This window comes from Halichoerus grypus, chromosome 5, assembly GCF_964656455.1.
Source record: "Halichoerus grypus chromosome 5, mHalGry1.hap1.1, whole genome shotgun sequence".
NCBI lineage: Eukaryota > Metazoa > Chordata > Mammalia > Carnivora > Phocidae > Halichoerus > Halichoerus grypus.
The window spans coordinates 60,990,742-61,014,416 of record NC_135716.1 but is presented as its reverse complement, the minus strand read 5'-3'; the positions used below and the strand labels follow the sequence as shown (position 1 = coordinate 61,014,416).

Genomic DNA, 23,675 nt, shown 5'->3' with positions numbered 1-23,675 from the left:
AAATGTACTTCACTGGTAACTGTAACTCTCATCTCTCCCTGTGATTTCAGCTCATGTCATGATCTCAGGATCATGAGATCGAGCCCCGTGTCAGACACACTCAGCGGGGAATCTGCTTCTCTCTCTCTCAAATAAATAAATAAATAAATAATTTTTTAAAAACCAGTCAAATGACTCCAACATTGAGGTCCCATTAGATATTTCTTTGAGGAATCTTCGTATTAATCTCCTATAAAGAATACCACTGTCCACCAATACTTAGATACATCAAATAAGCATTCAATCTTCCAGGTTAATTAAAGGTGAATTTTATGTGCTTTTTTTGATAGCTTTAATATGGTAAGTAAAATGTTCTACCACCTCCAAGCAGTTTTAAAAATAACCGCAAGGGGCACCTGGGTGGCTCAGTAGGTAAAGCATCTGACTTCAGCTCGGGTCATGATCTCAAGGTCCTGGGATCAGCCCCATATTGGGCTCCACGGTCAGCTCAGCGCAGTGGACTTTTCCCTCTGCCCCTCCCCCCACTCATGCTTGCTCTCTCAGATAAATCTTTAAAAAAATAATGCCCCAAATTTTTCCAAAACATAAAAAGCTTTAACTCTATTGATTTAAAGCACCCTCCTCTCAATCTCTTACACAAAACAGCACTATCAGCTTTGCCTTCAACTACCATGGAACAACATGGACATAAAAAGGACATGAATGTTGATAGGTCAAATAATACATCAAATAATCTTCGTCCTCCCTCTCCACTCCCATTTGTTGAGAACCACTGAATTAAACCTACTAAGTGCAAAAATGCTAATGTGATTATAGTAATAATATTCTATAATCAGAGTGGCAGCACATTTACTTTAAACAGTTGATAATTACAAAATAGTTTATAACGTATCCTTATAGACTCTATAATATAAAGTGCTGCATAACCCTTGCATTTCTGGAACACGCATTAATTGATAAAGAAAGGTGGTTTAAAAAAAACTTGACCACAGGGGCGCCTGGGTGGCTCAGTCGTTAAGGAGCTGCCTTCGGCTCAGGTCATGGTCCCAGGGTCCTGGGATGGAGCCCCGCGTCGGGCTCCCTGCTCAGCGGGAAGCCTGCTTCTCCCTCTGAGGCCCACTCCCCCTGCTTGTGTTCCCTCTCTCGCTGTGTCTCTCTCTGTCAAATAAATAAATAAATCTAAAAAAAAAAACCTTGACCACAAATAATCTTAAACACATAGGTGCTTCTAGTCTTCCGGATTAGCTTCCTAAACAGTTCCTTGAATCCCCCTCAATTTGCAATTAAAATAATCTACTCTGAATTGCAATCACAAAAAACTAATCAAGATCTATTGAACACGAATTGTGTCTCAAACTCTGATCACTGAAGGAGATACAAAGTAATGATAATAACAACAGTGAACATTTAAGGAAACTGGGGCACAAGGTCACACCTGTTCAAGTGATGGAGCCAGACCACAATCTAAGCACTGTGGCTCCTAAATGTTACTCCATACTGACTGTATAGAACTAAAAAAAAAAACAAGAACCAAAACCAAAACCAAAAACTCCTGCACATAAAGAACTCCAAAGTTTGTTGGAATGTAATATTAACATCTCCCAACAGAACATTCAAGTTTTTGGTAAATTCTCTAAGAAAGATATTATAATCTTTCTGCCCTGCAGTGACATCATCTCATGAGTGACTAGGAAGAAAACTAATGATAAGATCTTGAAAGATTTTACTTTCATTCTGTCCTTAAAAGTGAAATGCCTTTCCCAAGGACAAGTCTGTGCTTGATGGTATGTAAAATGTCAATTACTTCAGTGTATGGTTTTCTGATCTTCTACTGAGAAATGTCTTACTATGGAATTGTGAGCTCAAATAGTACACACAGAAGGACAACAGATGGTCTTGTCGGGTAATCTTCACACTGAGGGTCCCTAACCCTCTACTTCATCTCAGGTTGCTGGGATTCCTAGTGGGAAGAAGAATCCCACAACCCTACCCTGGCTCAGGACCTCCACCAGAGGACTCTCAAACCCAGCTCCTCACAATATCTGGCAGAGTCCCTTGAAGAGTCTCTAAAAAAGCAGAGAACCCCCCCCCCCCATACTTTTCTAAATCTCAATGAGACATGGGAGTTTCCATTTGGATAAGCAAAGTAGACAATTTATGCATTCTAATATTTGGACTGGAGACTCAGAATAAAAACTCTTCCGTGCTCCCAGCACATGAAAAAAGCATCTTTTGAACAAAAAGCTGCCTTAATCTATCACTTTATAGGTGCTGAAGCACCACCTTCCTGGTGCTTTCAGGGGGGACTATGTTAATTACTACTCATATCATGAGAGGCTTTCAGGGCTAGAAATGTTCCTGGTAAAACAAACAGTCCAAAAATATATGCCATTATCATTTTTTTTTTTTAAAGATTCTATTTATTTATTTGACAGAGAGAGACACAGCGAGAGAGGGAACACAAGCAGGGGGAGTGGGAGAGGGAGAAGCAGGCTTCCCGCTGAGCAGGGAGCCCGATGCGGGGCTTGATCCCAGGACCCTGGGATCATGACCTGAGCGGAAGGCAGACATCTAACGACTGAGCCACCCAGGCGCCCTATGCCATTATCATTTAATTGAGAGTTCTACACAGGAAATACATGCATAGGAAAGAAAAATAATAGGCCACATTTTTCTGTATTTTAAAAAAAAGATAATTCCAGAATTTAAAGAAAAATTTTAGGGGCACCTAGGTGGCACAGTCAGTTAGGTGTCCAACTCCTAGTTTCTTTGGCTCAGGTTGTGATCTCACAGTCATGAAATTGAGCCTGTCAGGCTCTGTGCTCAGCGCAGTGTAAGCTTGAGATTCTCTCCCTTTACCCCACCTCCCCCATCGTGCTCTAGCATGTACAATCTCTCTCTAAAATAAATAAATAAATCTTTAAAAGAAAAATTTTAGGAAGATTCACTAACGCCCTATAATTTTCCTGTCAATAATCCCTGATAAAGGGAGAATCTGTTACCAGAAAATTTCTTTAAAATCATCTAATTTCATTCTGGCTTCACTAATAATAAAACCTATTTGATCCTCAACCACTCTGTGAGGCAAACAATCACTATCCCCATTTAACAAAAATGGAAATTGGACTTAAACATTAAATCACTTGCTGAAGTCAACAGGTCCACCCATAGGCAATATATACTTAAATCATTATTAAATTTACTTTTAAATCACACAAATTTCCTCTGGTTAAAAAAAAAAGTATATTTTTTTTATCAGAAAGCTCTGAACATCTAACTAAAATCCCATTAGATATAGTTTAAGAACGTTGCCTTTTGTGGGACTAAAGAACAGCTGCTCACTGCATCTCATATGGAAACACTTTGGATCTCTCAGAAACAATAAATCCTCCTTCCTCTCTTCTCTTCTTTTAAAGGACAGTAACACTTGCAACTTTCTACAGCTTAGCCTGTTAACAGATGATGGTTCCCAAAGATGACCACAACCTCCCATCCCACATACTCTTCTAATTCAACTTTTAACATTCCTCCCAAGGAGAGCTGGGATCTATGTTCCCAAATACGTGTTCTGAATCTGGATCTGGAGAGGCTTGTGACTAAGGCAAGGTAACCCTATGTGACTTATGAGGTTAAGTCATAAAAGGTGACAGCTTCCTTGGAACTATTACATTTGAACCAGTCATGCTGTGAGGAAGCCCAAGCAGCTAGGTAGAGAAACCATTCATTCAAAGGTATTTCAGTGTAACTCAGCTGAGGGCCTGGCCAACAGCCTACATCAAACACCAGGCATGTAAGTGAGCAAGCCTTCACTTGATTCCATTGCCAAGCCCTGGTTTTGAGACTTCATTCTAGCTGAATGCCAGACATCATGGAGCAGATAAGCTACGTCCATCATGGCTTTTCCAACTCTAGCCCACAACATTTGTAGGCATAATGCCACCAAGTGTGGAATATATATTGTATAATAACAGTAAACAGAACTTCCTAATCCAGAACGCAAGCAAGAATTAAAAAGGAGACAAGGGGGGAAAGGCTCCTTTCTAAACATTCAAAATAAATATCCCAAATTTTGTGCTCTAAATATCACTAGTTTTTTTTGTTTTTTGTTTTTTGTTTTTTAATTTGAGAGTGCACAAGAGGGGGAAGGAGCAGAGGGAGAGGGACAAGGAGACTCCATGCTCAGCACAGCCTGATGCAGGGCTCAATCCCAGGATCCCAAGATCATGACCCAAGCAGAAACCAAGAGTGGGAGGCTTTAACTGACTGAGACACCCAGGTGCCCCAAGATCACTAGTTTTACAGATAAAAGTCTCTCAGATTCTCATGCAAATCTTATTAAAAGTGCATATAAAAAATAAAATAGAGGGGCGCCTGGGTGGCTCAGTCAGTTGTTAAGTGTCTGCCTTTGGCTCGGGTCATGATCTCAGGGTCCTGGGATCAAGTCCCACATCAGGTTCCCTGCTCAGCGGGGAGTCTGCCTCTCCCTCTCCCCCGCCACCCATACCCCCACTCCCCCCGCCCCGCTCCTGCACACTCTCTCTCTGTCAAATAAATAAAATGTTTAAAAATAAGTAAATAATAAAATAGAAACATACTATAATATTTTCTATCTTCATCCTATGCATATGTCTCTCTTTAGAATGCCTTTTCTCAGGGCGCCTGGGTGGCTCAGATGGTTAAGCGTCTGCCTTCGGCTCAGGTCATGATCCCAGGGTCCTGGGATCGGGTCCCACGTCGGGCTTCCTGCTCCTTGGGAGCCTGCTTCTCTCTCTCTCTCTCTGTCTCTCATGAATAAATAAATAAAATCTTAAAAAAAAAAAAAAAAAAAAAAAAAATAGAATGCCTTTTCTCTTCTCTGATGAAATCTCAATCAGCCCTTGAGGCTCAAATCAAATACTCCAGCAGCTGTAAAGCCTTTCCTCACCTCACAAAATGAACCATTTGCCCCCATAAAATATCTTACCAGCCCTCTAATACAATTTCCTATTCTAATGCATACATTGTAATTACTTGCCCACATGACTTCTTCCTTCCCTGTGAGATCTGCAAGGATAGGGGACATTTCTTTTTTAAATTTTTGTGTTCCCATTGTCTGGTATATTGGAAGTGTTCATTAAATTTTTGCCGAATTAACAGATCTAGTTATCTGGTTTCTAAACCCATAGCAGATAAAATGCAAAAAAACAGAAAAGACAAAAGGCACTGTCATTAAAAGATAATAATAATTATTATACACATATATACACAAAATATAACACCCAGTGAACAAAGACAGAAAAGGGCAAGTCCAGGAGTTACCTAGAATTCTGTTGCATGGGCTCTATAGTTTACAGTTACATGGTAGAGAGACAAACAGATCAGTACCTTAGAAGATGGCATGGACCTGAGTGAATTTTGGCACATTTCTAATCACTTTAGAAAACAGGAAAATACTTCACATTTTAAAAGTATTTTCTCCTGGGGTGCCTGGCTGGCTCAGTCAGAGCAGGAGACTCTTGATCTTGGGGTTGTGAGTTTAAGCCCCACACTAGGTGTGGATATTACTTTTTAAAAAAATCTTTAAAAGTATTTTCTCCTAAATGACTAATTTAGAAAAATGAAGTGCTCAAAGGAATAAAAAACAGAATCAGAAAAATTAGATACACAACCTCTCATTTTCTGAGGGTTTTGTAGAGCCACTGTTTTACAGTAGTAGTACTTTCTTTATATTATTTTTGTGCCCCGCCCCCATCTGTCCATAATGTTTGTTTGAGTTACATTCCCTGTTAACCCAGGCTGCTACCTGCTACCTTATCTGTTTAGAATGTAGCACAGAGCCACTCAGAAATACACCTACAATTTTTGTCCAACCCTCTCTCATATGCCAACATTTTTAAAAAGCATCACAATATATATATAATGACAAGAACAAAGAGGCTATCACTTAGTATGTCTGGAAGACATTTCAGGAAATTTTTCCAAAAAAAAAAAAAACGAAACAAAACAAAACAGAAAATGGGATTTCTGAGTCACTTGTTTTAAATTCTACTCACTTCAAAACTGCCCAGATCTGGGGGCACCTGGGTGGCTCAGTCGGTTAAGCCTCTGACTCTTGGTTTCAGCTCAGGTCATGATCTCAGGTGGTGAAATCCAGCCCGGTGAATGGCTCTGCGCTCAGCCCAGAGTCAGCTTAAGAGATTCTCTTTCTCTCCCTCCCCCTCTGCCCCCCCGCCCCCGCTTGTGCGCACAGATTCTCTCTCTCTCTAAAGTCAATCAATCAATCTGCCCAGATCTGTTAAATAAAAAGGCCTATGTACAGTCTCACTTTTCTTTCCATTCATTTCTCTTATGTATCTCCTAAGTATATGATTTCCCAGTATAAATATTAATTCAATAACTGCAATTCTCATTATTCCTGAGCAGCATATTTTGTTTTGTTTTTTGTTGTAGCAAGGGGGGGGGGGTGTTGCCATCTCTAAGAAAGGTGCAGGGCGGGGCGCCCGGGTGGCTCAGTCGGTTAAGCGTCTGCCTTCAGCTCCAGTCATGATCCCAGGGTTCTGGGATCGAGCCCCATATTGGGCTCCCTGCTTCACAGGGAGCCTACTTCTCCCTTTTCCTCTGCTTGACCCTCCCCCTGCTCGTGCTCTGTCAAATAAACAAATACAGTCTTTGAAAAAAAAAAAGAAAAGAGAAGAAAGGTGCAGTGCAAGATGCATGGCCATCATCCTAACAAGGCTCTTCTACCTCCACCTGGTGGAGGCTCTTCCACTCTTCCGCCTCCAAGAGTATTACTTTAAATAAGAGAAGATAACCTTGGTTTCTGTTTTTTTTTTTCTGAAGCTTAAAAGTTTCAAGTTGAGAGCTATCCTGGAGTTACTTAAATTCTTGTGTTATTTCTTGTTCTCTCTGACTGCTAGTGTTTTTCCCACTCACAACTTTTCCATTGAGGCTTCCAGATCTATGTTAAGAATAATTACTACTTCTCTACTGGATTAGGTAGGTGAGCTAACCAGGGATCTCACTGGTATAATCTGCACACCTGTGAATGATTTTTACTTTTAGACTCTTATTTTTCAAACTGAGAACGAATCCCAGATATCCACTGTGATTCACAAGGGAAGACAGGAGGGCTCTACTATACCTTAATAAGGTTCTGAAGTAAGAAAGAGAATAGGAGGTTAAATAGAAACTAAAGCTGGAAATCATGGGGGCGGGCAGGAAAAGTCAGAAGGGAGAACAAATAAAGACACTGCACACCCCCCCCCCAAAAGGAAACAGAAACAGAAACCTTCAAATTCAAAGTTACGGAGTAGTCAAGTATTCAAGAAACTCAAGTTGCCAAACTCTGTAAAATCCCAGCAAATTTTTGTATCTATGGTGTTACTCCCAAGAAGTGTTTGAATAAAAGCTTTCTAGTTAGCCAAGTGTGCTATAAAATTAATGTCTCAACCCCCATCCTGTGCCTAAAAGAGAAATCTACTACTTCCCAGGAGGAAAACAACTCCTAGGGTTCTCTTACGGTCTGCATTCTCAGAGACCAAACTAGCTCTGTGTTTGCATCCCTCCTAGCATGAGGTCGATCTGCGTGGGATGCGCTTGTAGAATACGTGTCTGGGCCCAGACAGGAGATGCATTCAGAGGGGGCATGCCAAGAAAATGTCCTAAGATGCCACAATCTCAAGCAATAAAGCTCTCAAAGGTTACGCTATTCTTCAGCCCTGATCAAATTAATATATTTAACAATTTATTTTATTTTTTTAAGTAATCTCTACACCCATCGTGGGTGGGGCTCGAACTTAAACTTTGAGATTGGGAGTCGCAGGCTCCACCAACTGAGCCAGCCAGGCACCCCAACAATTTAATTTTCCTAACACTTCTGGAGAAGCTGAAGTCTTTTTCTTATTAATTTATTTATTTATTTATTTATTTAAGTGATTTCAACAGCCAACATGGGGCTCGAATTCACAATCCTGAGATCAAGAGTTCCATGCTCTTCAGTCTGAGCCAGCCAGGCTCCCCTAGAGAAATTGAAGTCTTAACACCGAAAAGACCGGCTGCACAACAATGTGAATGCACTACGAAACTATACATTTAAAAACTGAGTGAGATGGTAAACATTGTTAAGTATTGTGCCACAATTAAATTTTTTAATTAAAAAAAACCTAAAAAATGTCTAAAGAACAAAAAGCAAACAAGCAAAAACTAGGGGCAATGTTTCATACTAAAAGAGACTACAGAACCAAATGCAATGAGTGAACTTGATTAGCTGCTGGTTTGAAACCCCAAACTGTAACAGTTTGGGGACAACTGGGAAAACTGATTAGAGAGCTGATAGTTGACATTACTTTTCTTGGGTTTAATAGTCATATTCATATTATATACGATTCTATAAAATAATGCCTTTATTTTAAGGCAATGTGCTTTATGGATAAAGGGTCATCTGTAACTTACTTTCAAATAGTTCATCACTCACACACACACACACACACACACACACACACAAAGAGGGAGAAAGAAGATCATATACAGCATTGAAATAGTTCTTATTTAGCCACTTGTTCTACCACATTATTGCAGCATCACAGGAGCTAAGGAAAAGAGATATATATGACAGTGCACATCACAAAGCACCAACCTGCTTTTCCACCTGAGCTGTACACTGTTTCTACTACTTTAATATATAATTGGCTGGTGACAGAATGTAAATAGCTGACAGACAGATAGATAGATAGCTTTCTGAATTACTCTGCAAATAAAATGATCCCACAAAATAGAGAATTACTATTTAAGTAGAGATTTGGGAAGAAGGTTGAGAATATTTTTATAGGTGTTGTCACAAGTATATATTAATGTGTGTGCTATAAGGGCTTTGCTCTTTGGATAGTTGTAGAATTCCATTATTTATCTATTGAGACATCAGCCCTTCAAGTGCCGCTTTCATTCTCTTTTTTATCACTTCTTCAATGGAAGTATTTAAGTGCCAACCCTGGTATACTTTTCTTTCTGTTTGGTTTTGTTTTATTACCTTTCGAGAACTACTGAATTTCCCCAAGGTTTTCTTTACCTTTTTTTTTCCTCTTCCCACTATAAACTGAGATTATTAATCCCTCTTCTCACCATAGTGTCAAAATATTCTGCAGGGGAAAAGATAAGTCTCAGTGTAAAAAATGTTCAGTTTTACAGAAGCAACAAAGCCCAAAATTTTAGTCTTTATTGTTTCTGTTTTGAAGGTAAGTGGACTTCTGTATTTTTTTGTAAAATCTGTAACCAATGTAATAAGCATCTTTACTAATAACCTTTCAATACTGTTGGACTCTATGTGTACTTTCTGTTTTGATCATAGACTTCGCTATTAACTAAGATCAATAATATAAACTTCCAATAAATTGAGTTTTATATCAAAGGGTTGCTTCCTAAATTTTAGAATAACTCATTAGTTTTCTCAAGGCAAATCAAAGAGCGTGAACTTGTATGGTCAAGGCCAGGAAGAACAGACTAACGGTACAAAGGCTCGCGTAAAGAAATAGGGAAAAAATGGGTTTGTGACAGACCTATCTAGTAAGCGTTTGGGAATGTCATTCTGTGATGAGTGGGGACTTGTATTATTATAAAAAGGATATCTGGGGAAGATCAGTCTATTAATGACTTACAGTGCCGAAGAAGAATCTGTTAAATCAGTCCAAATACAGTTTAAAAATGAAAGCCTTTAAGCTGTTCTGTAATACTATTTTGGAGGAGGGGGATAAAGAATGAATGAATAAATAAAATATATACACATATATACTCCGTCTTTACTACTCAATCTTTAGCAAACCAATAAGAAAACACCTAAAATGTCCTTTCATTCAGATAAACCAAAGCATACAGTCATTTTTAAGTGTCTTTACTGAACAAAATAGACAGACAAATTTTAATGCTTGATTATTCAAAGCATTTTAGTTTAGTTTTTCCTCCTGATATTAAACTCCAAAGAATTTGTATCAAAAATTCTAACTTGTTTCACTGCTATTAGGAACTAATCCACCATTTATCTCTCTCAACTTTCAAAAAAAAAGTTTGTATAAAAAGCCTGTTCCATTTAAAATAACAAGAACTATAAGTTAACTACTCAGTATGATCAAGTTGATAAACTAGTAGTAGGTCCTTAAAGCTGCAAAGGCATGTACCTGCTACCCTGGATTTATTCTATATACACCTTCATTAATTTATAGATTTTAGTCCAGGCTACTCTATTGCATTGCTATCTTCCATCTGCATGGTGCTAACCTTTTTAGCCTAGATTCAACACAGCAACTCCTCTCTAGGCCACTCCAATTTCTTTCTGAATGCCTTTCCTTCTCCCCCCTCCCCAATATACACTTGATCTCTTTCTCCAAGACTGTAAACAGCTCTGAACAACTGAGGCAGGTTCAGGAAAAATCTACAATGAGACTGTGGGAGACACCTGAACCTCAATGGGAAACTTCTCAAGAAGAGAATGGAAAAGGGCACCCGGAGCCAGAAAAACTCTATCCCTTGGTGAGAAGGTGCTGGCTTCCTCACTCCTCTGAGGGCCAAGCCAGGTAAAGGTGCTCAGCCTCTGAAAATCACAAGCCCTTGAAGGTCTTCCCTTGCCTTACCACCCGGTCTTTATCTGCTCTCGGGTGGAAGAATCCCCTCACTTCTCACCTCACAGAGCATGGGGGTAGAAGGGCTGTGGGGCTCAGTGGTACCTGAAGGGAAGAGGCCATCAGCACTGCCCGAATTATGGCTACAGATCAGAAGATGTTATACATGAGAGCCAGCCAGCTCCTGGTAGGAAATCCATAGGCAAACAACAATTTTGCAGGTGAGCATCTGGGACCCCAGTCCCCTGGGACTCACCCCATGCTCCATCTACCACAGGCTCTCCCTTCCCTCCCCACCACAGGGTCAGCAGCTGCTCCCAGTGATAGTGAGAAGGGGAGGGGGGCTCTTCTAGTGGAGTCCTGACCTCTGCAGGAGGCCCAGCTCACTGGCCCTACCACAGGCACTCAAGGCCAAGCCAGAGGTATCCGGACCCAGTTCCTTCCTGTCAAGGCTTTGCTCGCCTCGAGTGGAAAATCTGGGGTTCCCTTTATCTCCTATCTCTCTTTTCTCCTCAATGTCTTTTCTCAAAGTGGAAATATTTACTACTACAGTAAGATCACCAATGATTACAAGAATGCTATTATGTGAGCATCCTTTAACCAGAGAAGGATAATGCTCCAATTCTGTTTTCTAATGTCCTTCAATGTCCAGACATTTTGTTGACTTTTGTTACTATCAACTGTCACTGACAATATGTTCAGTTCACAATGAATATGTCATTTTTGTGTGTAATTGCTTAAAGTCTTTCATTTATTAAAATTCTTAATTGTACACACCTCCTGCTTAAAATAAAAGGTAGTATAGCATAAATCAAAGAGCTTTACATGACTTCCACTTCCTTCACTTGGTTCCATTATTTATACTTACCATGTGTTTATTTAGAAAAGACTGTAGTGGTGCTATGATACATTAAAACGACATTTTTAATGGGATAAATATTTTTATATCACACTTTTACAGAAGAGTCTTAAGGAATCAAGATATTACTACTTAAAACAGCAATAGGAACACTACAGATAAGACTCAAAATAGAATTCCAGAAATTGAAAATACAATACACTACCAGAAACTCCAAAGAGGCAGGCAGGCATTCCCAAGGCTTTAGGAATTTGGTTACAATTTCCATCAATCTAAATTGTCTATTTCCAATTTACACCATTTGGACCACTTGAACCTAATGAACACTTTCAAGACATCTAACACTACAGAGTTTGTAATAATATCCTTAAACAGGCAAGAAATAAAATACATAAAAACTAAGGAATGTGGGATGCCTGGGTGGCACAGTCAATAAAGCATCTGCCTTTGGCTCAGGTCATGATCCCAGAGTCCTGGGATCGAGTCCCGCATCCGGCTCCTTGCTCAGCAGGGAGCCTGCTTCTCCCTCTGCCGCTCCCGCCCCCCCCCCGCCCCCATATCTCTCTGTCTTTGACAAATAAATAAATAAAATCTTAAAAAAAAACCAAAGAAACTAGGGAATGTAATACTCAATCCTATTAGACAACAGAAGCTCAGCCCCCCAGTGTGCTGGACCACAATGTTGTCCAGCAACCAACTAACTTCCAACAACAAATCAGCCAATTACTACACTGTGCCTGTTAAGTGATCTGTTTTCAACCTAATGGCTTACTTAACAAATAGCTAGTTTCTTCCCTAAGTGCTGTTAGCAGAGCCAATCTGTTTGTTAAAGAGGGAAACCGCAGATCATGATCATACATGAATACTTAATGATAGTAACAGACTTCCTCCATAATCTTGATTATGTTCCCTTCACTACCAGCTACCTTCCATCTTTAAGAAAAAAAAGTGAGAAAGCCAAGGAAGAAGGAGAAAAGGAGGCAGAGGAGAAAAGTCTACAAGGATTTATACCCAAACTGAAGCAGTCCAAAGTTGTGCCATTATTTACCAGCCCATCCTCACTTCAAAGTACCGAGCCACACAGAAGCTGAGCCTCGGTGCACAGCACACCTAACACCATACCCACCACAGGCTGCAGACACAAGGTGGCCAGGACAGGACAACACAATCACCTCAAACACCCACGAGCCCCTACTGCCTGTCTCCGTAACGATGAAATAACCAACTTCTGTAATTTCAAGAAACGTTATTAATGTTCACAGAAATTCATACTCTTGACATTCAGATTTTTAGCAAGAGATTTCCATATTCCTTATTTAGGAATCTAAAAGTATATGTGAAAGAATTCACCACCCATGTTCCAACAATAACCAGAGGTAATTTACCTGATAAACACCGTTATGAATAATTCTAGCTTTAAAATATACACAGGCACATTAAAAATGTATTTTTAGTTTGTTTTAAGTAATCTCTATGCCCAACATGGGGCTCGAACTCATGACCCCAAGATCGAGTCACATGATCTACCGACTGAGCCAACCGGATGCCCCTAAAAGTTTGTTATCCATGTAGCAATCTAAATTTCCCCTTTAGTTTGACTCTAGAAATGACTCAGGTAAAAACAAAGGTTCCTGTAAGATATGCAACTCCATTTTTTAATTTACATTTTGACAATAACTGAAAGCTTTTCATCAGTAAGCATATTAACAATAGAATTAAAATTTTAAGATAAATTAATATTACATAGTCTTACAAATGCTACTGTACCACCAAAGGCAAGGGAAGTCACTTCATGTTTGATTAATAAGCTGATTTTATAAGCAGAAATAATCTGCTAGAAAAGACAATTGTCATTTAGACGGCTACTTCAATGGGCAGAGGTCAGTCAGCAACAACAGGAACTTCCAGAACTCACTCACGCTCCGCAAGCTAAGCCTTGGAATATGTGGGATCACATTTCACATGGACACACTAAATGAGTAACAGAAAATATCATGCATTATATTTTCATCCACGACAACAAGCCTTCAGTCCCTGGGAGCTGGAACGCTGAAAGCAGTGTATGCTGCTCCCCGCACGTGCATAGGTGAAAGAGTTCCCTGAAAGCTCTCCTCGCTCCCTGCAAACAATCAAGCAGACAGAAGAATTCCACAAATAGCAGAGCACAAGTCAGATGACTGCATATATTATCAGCCTTCTTTTAAGACTACAAGATCTCAACACCAAGTCATCCACGCCACAGAGATTGCACAAAATCTGTAAAACATGCATCCCACAATCACCACCTAATAATTAAACATACTAGAATTAAATATATTGTAAAGAAATAAGAAGCCAAATATCTGTATCAGTGTTTCATCCCTTCTAAACCTACACCCCCTGTAGTGCTCCCAATCTATTTTCTCCCTAGCCCCCACAATCAAGTTTTCTTGAGCTTATTTTCTTAGCTTTTTCTTGTGAGAAATAGGCAACCTGGATGGGCTTTCTCAAAATATACTCCTACCCCTTTCCTCTTCCCAAGTGCAGAATTACTGATCTGTGTTACCTCCACAAAGCACTTGATAAGACACCACCACCTGACACTGAAAGAAGCACAGCCCACCAGCTAGCAGAATACACATTAAGGGGACAGGGCTAAGGGGCAATGTTTGCCTGGATTCGAATTCTTCTCCAGTAGTCTGGCTGTGTGACCCTGGGCAAGTTAACTTGACAGTTCTGTGCCCCCACTTCATGAACTACGTAATAGGAATGGTAACACCCACCTCACTGTGTTACAGGGAGAAACACACAGAGTATACAATAAGGGCACCTGAACCCTGCACCAGGTTCTGAGTAAACACCCAGTAAATGTTACTTGTTTTTACTTCATCCATTACCATTCTTATTTTTTGAAAATTAAAAGAATCCTGCAATTTAAGAATTGTTAAACAATGGGCTGATGACTAAAAAGCCAGAGACTATTTGTAGATCTTAAGATAAGTAACACCTGCCCAGGTATAGGCCTGCCTTGATGCAAGGCTTTGCTACATACCTGCTGGCATGATTTGCAGGACTGGAACCACTCAAATCTCTCTCTCCCTTTCATGGACTAAACACCAACACTGACAGCCTTATAAAAGGCCTGAAAACATGTTCTTTACAGATTCCTAAAAGGAAGACATTCTCAGACTCACCATTACCTCTGATACTTACGATTTGTTTCCTCGCCCTCACTGGTCAAGGGTAATCCCCCCCCTCCCCCCGGAAGTTTTGCTCATAGGCATAAGGACTTAATCTCTCTTAAGCTTCATCTTCTGAAAAATGAGGTAACCTCTATTTTACAGGGCTGTGGCAAAAAAAGAAAGAATGAAACGCACCTCAAAAAGCCCCTAACAGGTTGCTGGCACTCAGGGAGAGCTGCTATTATCATTTACGGTGCATTGTCATTACTCTCCCAATACATACATTTCAGTCAAGAGCAAGAATGAGTGAAATCTAGAAAAACTAATAATCATAGAAGAACACCTGTGAGAGGCTGCACAAGGGAGTTTTCCATCCTTTAGAAACTTTGGCTGTGAAGGCCCAGAGTATGTAGCTTTAGAGTAGCGACAAGGCACACTCTCCACAGAACTGGGAGGTCCCTGACTAGTTGCCCTAATACCTTTGACCAGCTAAAGACTGCCATGCTGACCACACACACGACATGATTCCAGAGAATATAAAACAACACTAATTATAAATATTCATACCTCCATTAAAGGAAAAGTATTTGATTGTAAGCTAATCAGTTAAGTGGACATTTAACAACTTACTATAAACCTAATCCTATTTTCGGGGGGAAAAAAAAGCTCAAACCCAAATCAAAGCAAAATTTTTTGACAATATATAATTAAAATTACACACACCAAAAAACCAAATCATTAATATCCAAGCAAATTGAAAATTAAGGTGAACATGTACCTTTCCACCTTCTCCTCCACCAAAAACATCACCCACTCTGTGTTCCCCATTAAATCACAGGATTCGTAATAGATGGTTTCCACTATCAAAGTACACTGCCAATGCTAGGATACTCAAATACTCATCAAATGAATAATGAACAAATGAATGAAACAATGGTTAAATGAGGCAAGAATGCAAAGACAAGATCTAAAAAGCCCAATGTGGGATTTAAGTTACCCATGGGGAACTCTTAACAGTTCATAATTAGCTGCCTGTAAGGCATAAATTCTACTAGATTTAACCTGCTAACTTCAATTCTTCATGTATCTATCAATTGATACTTAAAATTAAAAACTGTTTTTTTCTTTCAGAACCTTTAACGAGTTGCCAATAACTTCTACCTACAAGCAGTTTTCCTCTCTCTCTTAAAGTTAAGATTCTACATCCAAAAGCCTCAAAAGCAGCTAAATAAAACATCCTCATAGGTTCCCTGCTTACTTAATTCTCCTCTAGAAATTTCCAACTAGGGAACCAACTTAAAATTGTCCTGGAATCAATTTTTCCACAGTTGCATTATGTCATCATAAGCCACTGGAAGCCAGAAATGTGGTTACTGATGAACATTTCATAGGATAGACATAAAATCTTTGCCCTAAAAGCCAAGAGCATCGTGATCTCCTACAGACCACCTAGTCCTTTCATTTCAGTTACCTTCAAACACAAGTTTACCTTTAAGATTTCCAGTTCTTTTCATAACGTTTTGCCTCAGTTTTACAACAGCTAGGAAAACTAAACCAGCTTCTAAAATATTCACAGAAGTCACAATCTCACCTCTATTTAGAAATTAGTACCTAGAATCCATAAAGTACGAGTTTCTTTATACCGTCTGAATTGAGGGTCTATGACCTAAAATTGTATTTTATAGCTTTTCCAGACATCACTTTTAATGGGCTCTAAAAGTAACATGACATAACACATTCTTTCTACAGTTTGCAATTCATAAACCCTCCTAGATTTAAAACAAAAAAAGGAAACAAACACTTAAACGCTAAGAATATTTTTTTTGTTTAGAAAGCAAGTCACAGAGGTAAAATGAGCTTCAGGTTTGAGTATAAGAAACTGAAGGTTTTGTTCTGTTTTCCTTTGAATGGCTTTCATCATTGGTAGGTAAATAGAGTCTGATTATTTCATTAGAGGAAAAGATACTAATTTCCACTGATTTTAAGATTTACTGCAATAAAAGACCAATACCTTAAAGCAGTAACTTATTTTCTTTCTCCCTCCTATTCTCTTAATTTAAAATTGATAGAGCATTTATTTTTATTTTTTATTTTTATTTTTTTTTAAAGATTTTATTTATTTATTTGAGAGAGAGAATGAGATAGAGAGAGCATGAGAGGGGGGAGGGTCAGAGGGAGAAGCAGACTCCCCGCTGAGCAGGGAGCCCGATGCAGGACTCGATCCCAGGACTCCAGGATCATGACCTGAGCCGAAGGCAGTTGCTTAACCAACTGAGCCACCCAGGCGCCCCTAAAATTGATAGAGCATTTAATAACATAAATTACCAAACAAAACTATAAACACAGAATACTGAAAAGCCAGTAATTTCTTAAATAGCAGTTTTGCCATAAAAATAGCTAAGCATTAATTAGGCTTTTAAATATAATTTCAACGACATAACAGCAGTCAAAATATCAAATAAGAACACACTGTGCATTTCAGAAAACTGACCTTCTAGAAAAATTGTTTAGAGACTTTTTTTTTTGCTACCTAACATCCTAAGACTGCTTAAAAGAATCGCTTTTAAACCCAATACAACACAAACATTTTTTTTCTCAGAAATTCAAGCTGTCAACTTATGGGTCACATTTCAACCTCATGTGATTTGAAACAGCTAAGGTACTGAATCCTTAAATATAGGGTGTGTAATGAAAGCACTGCTCACAGGTCCTTGATTGTGAGGCTTAGAAAGCTTTAATAAGATATAGCTATAGATAAAGCCAACCAAGGAGCATTACCCCTTTATACACTCATACCACAGCCCACGTCCCCCTCCGATCCTTACATTTTACATTTCCAGTGAAATGTTCCTCTAACAGTGAACAAAAGTCATATAAATTATATTTAGCCAATAAAAGGTTAAAATCAGAGCCAAAGTATCTAAAAAATATAAAATTCATAATTAGTGAGCTTCTTTCTACCTTGTTTCAGTACCCTGACATCTAAAAGTCAAAGAACTCCTCTGTTAAGACTGAAATCCCCAGGAGGAAGAAGGCTCAGATCTAGTCTGAGAGCACACAATGGAATCACAGCTGACGATGCACATCTTTTTCTAGATGTCTCCATATGCTTGAGAGGTTTTTTTCTCCCCCCCCCCCAACCCCCAGCCAGGCTTTAGAGGACTTGCTACTCTCTGCCACCAAGAATCTGAGAACATTTTCAAGGATTGTTGTAGAGAATGAAGTAAGATAATGTGTTGCTCTTACACATACAAAAGAGAGAGAAGGGCACACGTCAGAGTGGCCATCAGTAACTAAATTAACTAATGATGGGGGTTTTCAGTGCTGTCAAATTTTGAATGTTGTTTAATTTTTGATATTCCCCACTTCTGGCAGCTAAATGTTTTATCACCACAGTTTTTGTTATTTTATCACTAAAATAACACCCAAAGGGCTACAGCAAAATGCAATTAATTTTTGTCTACGTAAACACTCAAAATTATACTGAATTGAGAATTCACATTATAAATTTGAGAATGGTATATTACAACAACACATCTGTAGAGTGTGGTAAATACTGTTTCCTAAAACTACAGTTCCTCAGTTCTTTCTTATACTAACCAAATATTAACAGAAGCTTGAGAAAGCAGTATAGATAAATACCACGCACATAAGACACCCCCCCCCCCAAAAAAAGCCTCCCAAGATCAGTTAAATTCAAGGGATACTTAGCACAAAATGAATGAATTCGTTCTCAGTTTAACATGATTCATTCTTTGAACTCCCAAAGATTTTACAAATTCCAGTTGGGAAAAGGATCCTTGCTGCTGTCAGCGTGCACTAAACCTCACCAACAAAGAAGAGGAGCTTATGCCTGCGGAGCAACCTGTGCTCTTTATTGAGAACCAAAGACCTATCCTTCCTATTCTTAAAAGTCAGGAGTTGAGAAAGTCACTGTACTGAACCCAACAACCAACATAAAACAACCAAAAATGTCTCCTAACCTTGCATAAACCAGAAAAGTACTCACACACTGTACAATTCAGCAGTGTGTTTAAAGAAGAAAACTATTTTTTTAAGAATCTTTTGTGTGGGAGTAATCCAGCAAACTACACTTTAGACTTTTTTTTTCTGTAGACAAATATTCTTTGACTAGCTTTGCTTCTTAAATACCAACGCTTTATTTTTCAAACAGTGATGCTTTGGTTCCTAACTTCATTTTGTTTACTCAAGAAAGAGAAAAAAACAAAACAAAACGCATACCATAAACGACTTTTTTTTTTTTTAAGATCATCCCAAATGCCGAACTTCCAAGTGCACTTTGGGAACTGGCGGTCTAATTAAACAAGGAACCAGTGAAGCCATTACAAACAATGATGCTTTACACTCCCAATAATCAATTGACGTAAGACTATCCCGATGCCTTCATTTTCAGAGAACCCTTGCAAATTCACTGTCCCCACCCTAGAGTAGCTGAGTGAAAGTGAGGTAGGGGTAAACTGATAACTCCTATGAGCCTCTGCACGTAAACCCGTCGCTGAGGTCCAGAACACGATCACTACAATATACATGCCATTTTAGAAACGGGCCTCGGAGAGTTACTGCCACATACTAAGTGGCTTTAGAGTTCGTCGTGTCTAAGACGACGTCTCTTGTGGTACCAAGAAAAATACAGTATCTCGCGTTAAACTACATGCCTCCTGGGTGGGAGACTCTATAAGTGACACTACCGCACAGACCAAGGACCGGGTGACTAGGGATGGACAAGAGTGGCTAGCTCGGCGTCTCCATGACTCCCCCGCCCCGCGTGCAACTCTGCTCTAACTGGTCGGGAAGCAACCCCGCCCCCTTCCTTCCTCCGGTCCCCACGATTGGCTTACCGACACCCGGCAGGTCAGCTCCCCGCCTTCGATTGGCTCACTGCCCCATCAGTCACACGCAGCGAGATTCGGGTCGGTGGGAGGGGAAGGCGTTGGAGGAGGTGGAGTGGGAGTGGGATTAGAGGACGAGGTGGCGGAGGAGGTGTTCAGGCTTGGTCCCCGGTTTGGGAAAGTTTCCCCTACCAGTGACAGACCCCGAAGGCGTTAGGCCCGGTCCAGCTCTGGGCCGGCGCAAGGGGCTCGGGTCCCCGATTCCCGCCCCTCGGTCCCGCAGGCCCCGGAAACCACTAGAGGGAGGGGGAAGAGGGAGGAACCATCTAACCAGGGACCGACCCACCCCCGATCTCGGAAGAGGCGCCTCCGGGACTCCCCGGAGGGGCGGGGGACGGGGAGCCCCAACACGCCGCGACGACCCCGGCCCCCTCACTCAGCAGCCCCCAGAGGCCCGAAGGAGAAGCGTCCTCGGGCCCGGGGCGTGACCGTCGCGAGTCAGCCTGGAGGGCCCCTCCCGCTTCCCGCCTGGGGCCCTGAGGGCCTGTCCCTTCAGGGGCGGGGAGAAGGGGGAGAGAAAAGGGGGCGCTGGCGAGCCAACCCGGAACCTCCCGGACCGCCTCCCGCCCCCAGCCCCGGCCCCAGCGCGCCTCCTGCACACATGCCCGCACCCAGAAAGTTAAGTCAGGGGCGAGCCCAGCTCGGCGCCGCCGCGGTCCGGCCCCCGGCTCCCCGCCCCCACCGCCGCCCGGCCTGCTCGGCCCGAGCGCGCCGCCCGCCCCGCCCGCCGCAGCTCTTTCCCGTCCGCCCGCGGCGCACGGCGCCCCTCGCCCCCCGCCCCCGGCGCTGACACGGGCCCGGCCCGCCCGCCGGGCCGCCGATCCCCTCCTCCCAGCGTCTCACCCGGCCGGCCGCCCCTGACATCGCGCTTCACCTTCACACACCCCCGAGCACTTCCCGAGTCCTGCCTCCCCTCGCCCGACTCCCACCCTCCGCTGCAGTCGCTCCGCGTTTCCATTAAAGAATGCACCTTCTCAGGATTCACCTTCCCGTCTGAGCCTCTCTCCCCCCGAGGGGGACAGGAGCCTCGGTGTTCGCCGACCCCGCACCGGGCGGGCTGGCTGGCGCCTGGCTCCTCCGGCGGGAGCCGCGCCCGCGCCCCCGGCCTCCCCGCCGCGCCTCGGTTCTCACCTCTCGCCGGCGCCGCGGGCTGCAGCCTCCGCCCGCCTCGCGCTCCGGGACTCGTCTCCAGAGCTCTCGCAAAGCGCTGGAGCGCCTCCTTTCTCTCCCAGGGACTCCGCGTCTCCCCGCCGGTTCCCGCCCTCCCCACCCCCCAAGACCCAACTCCCCAGCTTCGCGGCGCCTCCGGGATGCAACTCCCGTTTTCCGCGCACTCCGGCAGCGGTCCCCGCACACAAAAACAGCCCTCTCCGCGGCGCACGGCTCCGCCGGGCTCGGCGCAGGAAGGGCAGTCGCGGCCGGGGGTGGGGACGCGGCGCCCCCCGCCCGCCGCCCGCCTCCCGCCCGCCCTCGCGGCCCCCAGGGAAGGCGCGGTTACCGGCTCGGGTCGGTCACGCCGTCAGGTGCCGGCTGCCGTCGGCGCTGACCTTCGCCGCCGAAGCTGTGGCTGAGGCTGCGGCCGCCATGTTCCCGTGTTAATAACTGCTGCCTGGTTGTTTATTTCAATGGAGATCCTCCCCCAACTCCCTCCTCCTCCTCCTCCTCCGCGTCTCCGCACTTGCGGAGAGAGACACAGACCGCGCGAGCTCGCGAGGAGGGGAGGGGGCTCAGGAGCCAGGCCGTCCCTCCCTCCGCCTCCCTGGCCGTGGCCGCCGCCAAGTCCTGTCACTGGGGAAAGGACGGGGCGGAAACTTGCCTCACGCGCCCCCGGGGAGGGGGCAAAGGTGGACGGAGGGTTCTCCGGGGAGCAGACCCTGGCCGCGGGGTCCGCAGCATCCCCGTCGGCAGAGTCCTCTGAGAAGGCGACCCGGGGAGAGGTGAAGAGTGAGGGGGAGAAGGGAAAGGGGACAAAATGGGTGACTGTGGCAAAGGGAGGGTGACCTATGGGTGACTGCAAGTGAAGGGAGAGTAAACAGATGACTCCATGGGAGGGCAAAGGGCAGTGCCAAAAAAGAAAGCGAGAGGATGGAACTGGCCGGGGCTGCAGAGTGCAGGCAGTGGGTACTTGGGGCTGCAGACGGCGGGGAAGATGCCCCGGACGAAGATCGGGGAAAGCCAAGTGCCAGGTTTGCCCGGGGAAGAGCCTCCCGCCGGCGCTCGGACCGGGCCCCTCCGCCAGCAGCCTGCACCCCTAGGGCGCACCCCTAGCACGCCCCGCGTCTGCTGCTGCGTCCTGGAGGTGCCACTCGTCCATCAAGTCTCCTTCCGCTCCTACGAGGGTAGGCTTCTCCTGTTGCAGCCGTAACTCCCGAAGGGATGGAGGGGCGCGACTGCGGGAGGCTAGCTGAAAGGGGTGCCACCCAGCAATCGCCTGATAAAGCAAAAGTGTCCACAGTGTGTAAAACCTAACCTGGTTGAGCATTCTCGTCCCGACATGAATCACAAAAGTTCTTTATTGGAAAGTCCACTTCCTAGACGTCAGAAAGTGATGGGGGGGGGGGCGGGAGAGTGCAGGAGAGTTGCACCAAAAATTCGAGAATTCTCACTTAAATATTACTTGGATCAGTTTTATGCTTTGGGAAAGCGAGTTCTTCCCAACTTAGATATAATTAGTTGGAAAAAATGAACAACATTTGCATAACAAATTTCCTTACTTCTAGTCTTACGAGAAAAGGTCACTTGCCATAGACAATAATAGTGTTTATTGAACACTTACTATGTGCCTGGCACTGGACTGAGTAATTTATATACGCTATTGATTTTGATCCTCAAGCCTTACAAGGTAATTACCGTTTTACCCTTCACAAAAAATTTAAACTTAAAGAAATAAAGTAATTTGCCTAGGGTTATACAGCCAGGAAGCTGGAGAGGATTTGAGCCCAGTCCTGGCGGGCTCCAGAGCCCACACTTTTAATATCTTCAACCTCAAATTTGTGGGAATACCACCAATTTTATTTTTGGAAAGAAAATGTGTGGTGTGTGTGTGTGAGACTATAGATGGAAAATGGAAGGCTATTGCAACAAATTGTTAGTATAGTGGGGAGTATATAATAAGTGGGTGTGTAATGGGGTACTTCCACTTTTATTTTGTACACTTAACTACAGTGTTTAAAATGTTTGCATTGACTGTGTATTAATTTAGTAAATTTTTAAAGATTATTTTTATTACCTCGCATAACAGAATTATGTTCCCTAAAAACCCACAGCTCTCCAAAAACCTGGGAGAAGAAACAGGAAATGAAGGGTTTTTAATGGACTGTCTTCTTCCACCAAATACTAGTCCATAGTATTCCTACAATGAGGAAGTAGTCACCTGAGGTCTGTCACATTGCTGGACTCAGATTTTCTTTCCTGTCCTCTCCCCTAACACTGAGTTGTGATAAAGAAAAGATTCTCTTTCTTGCTTTCTTTTTGGCAGAAGTCCTGAGTCCATCAGTCCTCTGCGACAGTATATATCACACTGTCAAAAACCACCCATGATATCTGTGCAAATAAATGACTCCCCATTGCATTTCCATATTTCTCAATAAAACTTACTGCATGCTCAAGAGACACGACTGTTTCTACCAAAATAAAACAAACACATCTGACAGCATAGCATAGTAAGTTCCATGTTCAGCTGCTACTCAATTGCCTGGAACCTGGAGGAATCCTGTAACTGCTGCTCTCGAGTAGTCTCTGGTCTCCAGCACTTCATGCTGTCGTGTTAATACTATTGTGTTGTGTTGGAGTTGTTTATATATTGGTCTTTCTCTTTCACTACATTGTAAGCTACTCAGGGCTCTCAACCTTGTCTTGTTCTAGTTTTTATTATACTCCTAACAAGGTCCCACATAATGTTTTTTTGTTTAACTGGATCTGTAAAACATAAACAATAGTATCTCATCCAATCTCCATGTCCCCTTCCCCACTTCACCGTCCAATACTTTGCTTTTAAAATCTGTTTATAAGAAATGTTCTCAGTATTTTGATAGAACTAGATTTCTGTGAGACCTCAGAATAATTGTTACAAAAACTGGCCGTTAGTGAATTATCATTATGATAATGTAAAATGGAAAGGAAGAAAAGGCAGTAAATAAGTTGACTTAATGATGCAAAG

At 42.6% G+C, this 23,675-nt stretch overlaps 1 protein-coding gene and 1 long non-coding RNA gene across 3 annotated transcripts in view; one reads left to right on the top strand and one right to left on the bottom strand.

Annotated features, from left to right (window-relative positions):
• NCOA2 (nuclear receptor coactivator 2) overlaps positions 1-21,422 on the bottom strand; it is a 288,649-nt gene extending 267,227 nt beyond the window's left edge. For both annotated transcript variants that reach the window (XM_036109392.2, XM_036109399.2), the window contains exon 1: positions 21,015-21,422. The gene's annotated coding sequence lies outside the window, so the exon portion shown is untranslated. The remainder of the gene's footprint in view (positions 1-21,014) is intronic.
• A 167-nt stretch (positions 21,423-21,589) lies between these two features.
• Positions 21,590-23,126, top strand: LOC118546603 (uncharacterized). Its single transcript, XR_004922677.2, has 2 exons — positions 21,590-21,855; positions 22,783-23,126. It is a non-coding gene; the product is annotated as an uncharacterized LOC118546603 (long non-coding RNA).
• Positions 23,127-23,675: the final 549 nt, after the last annotated feature.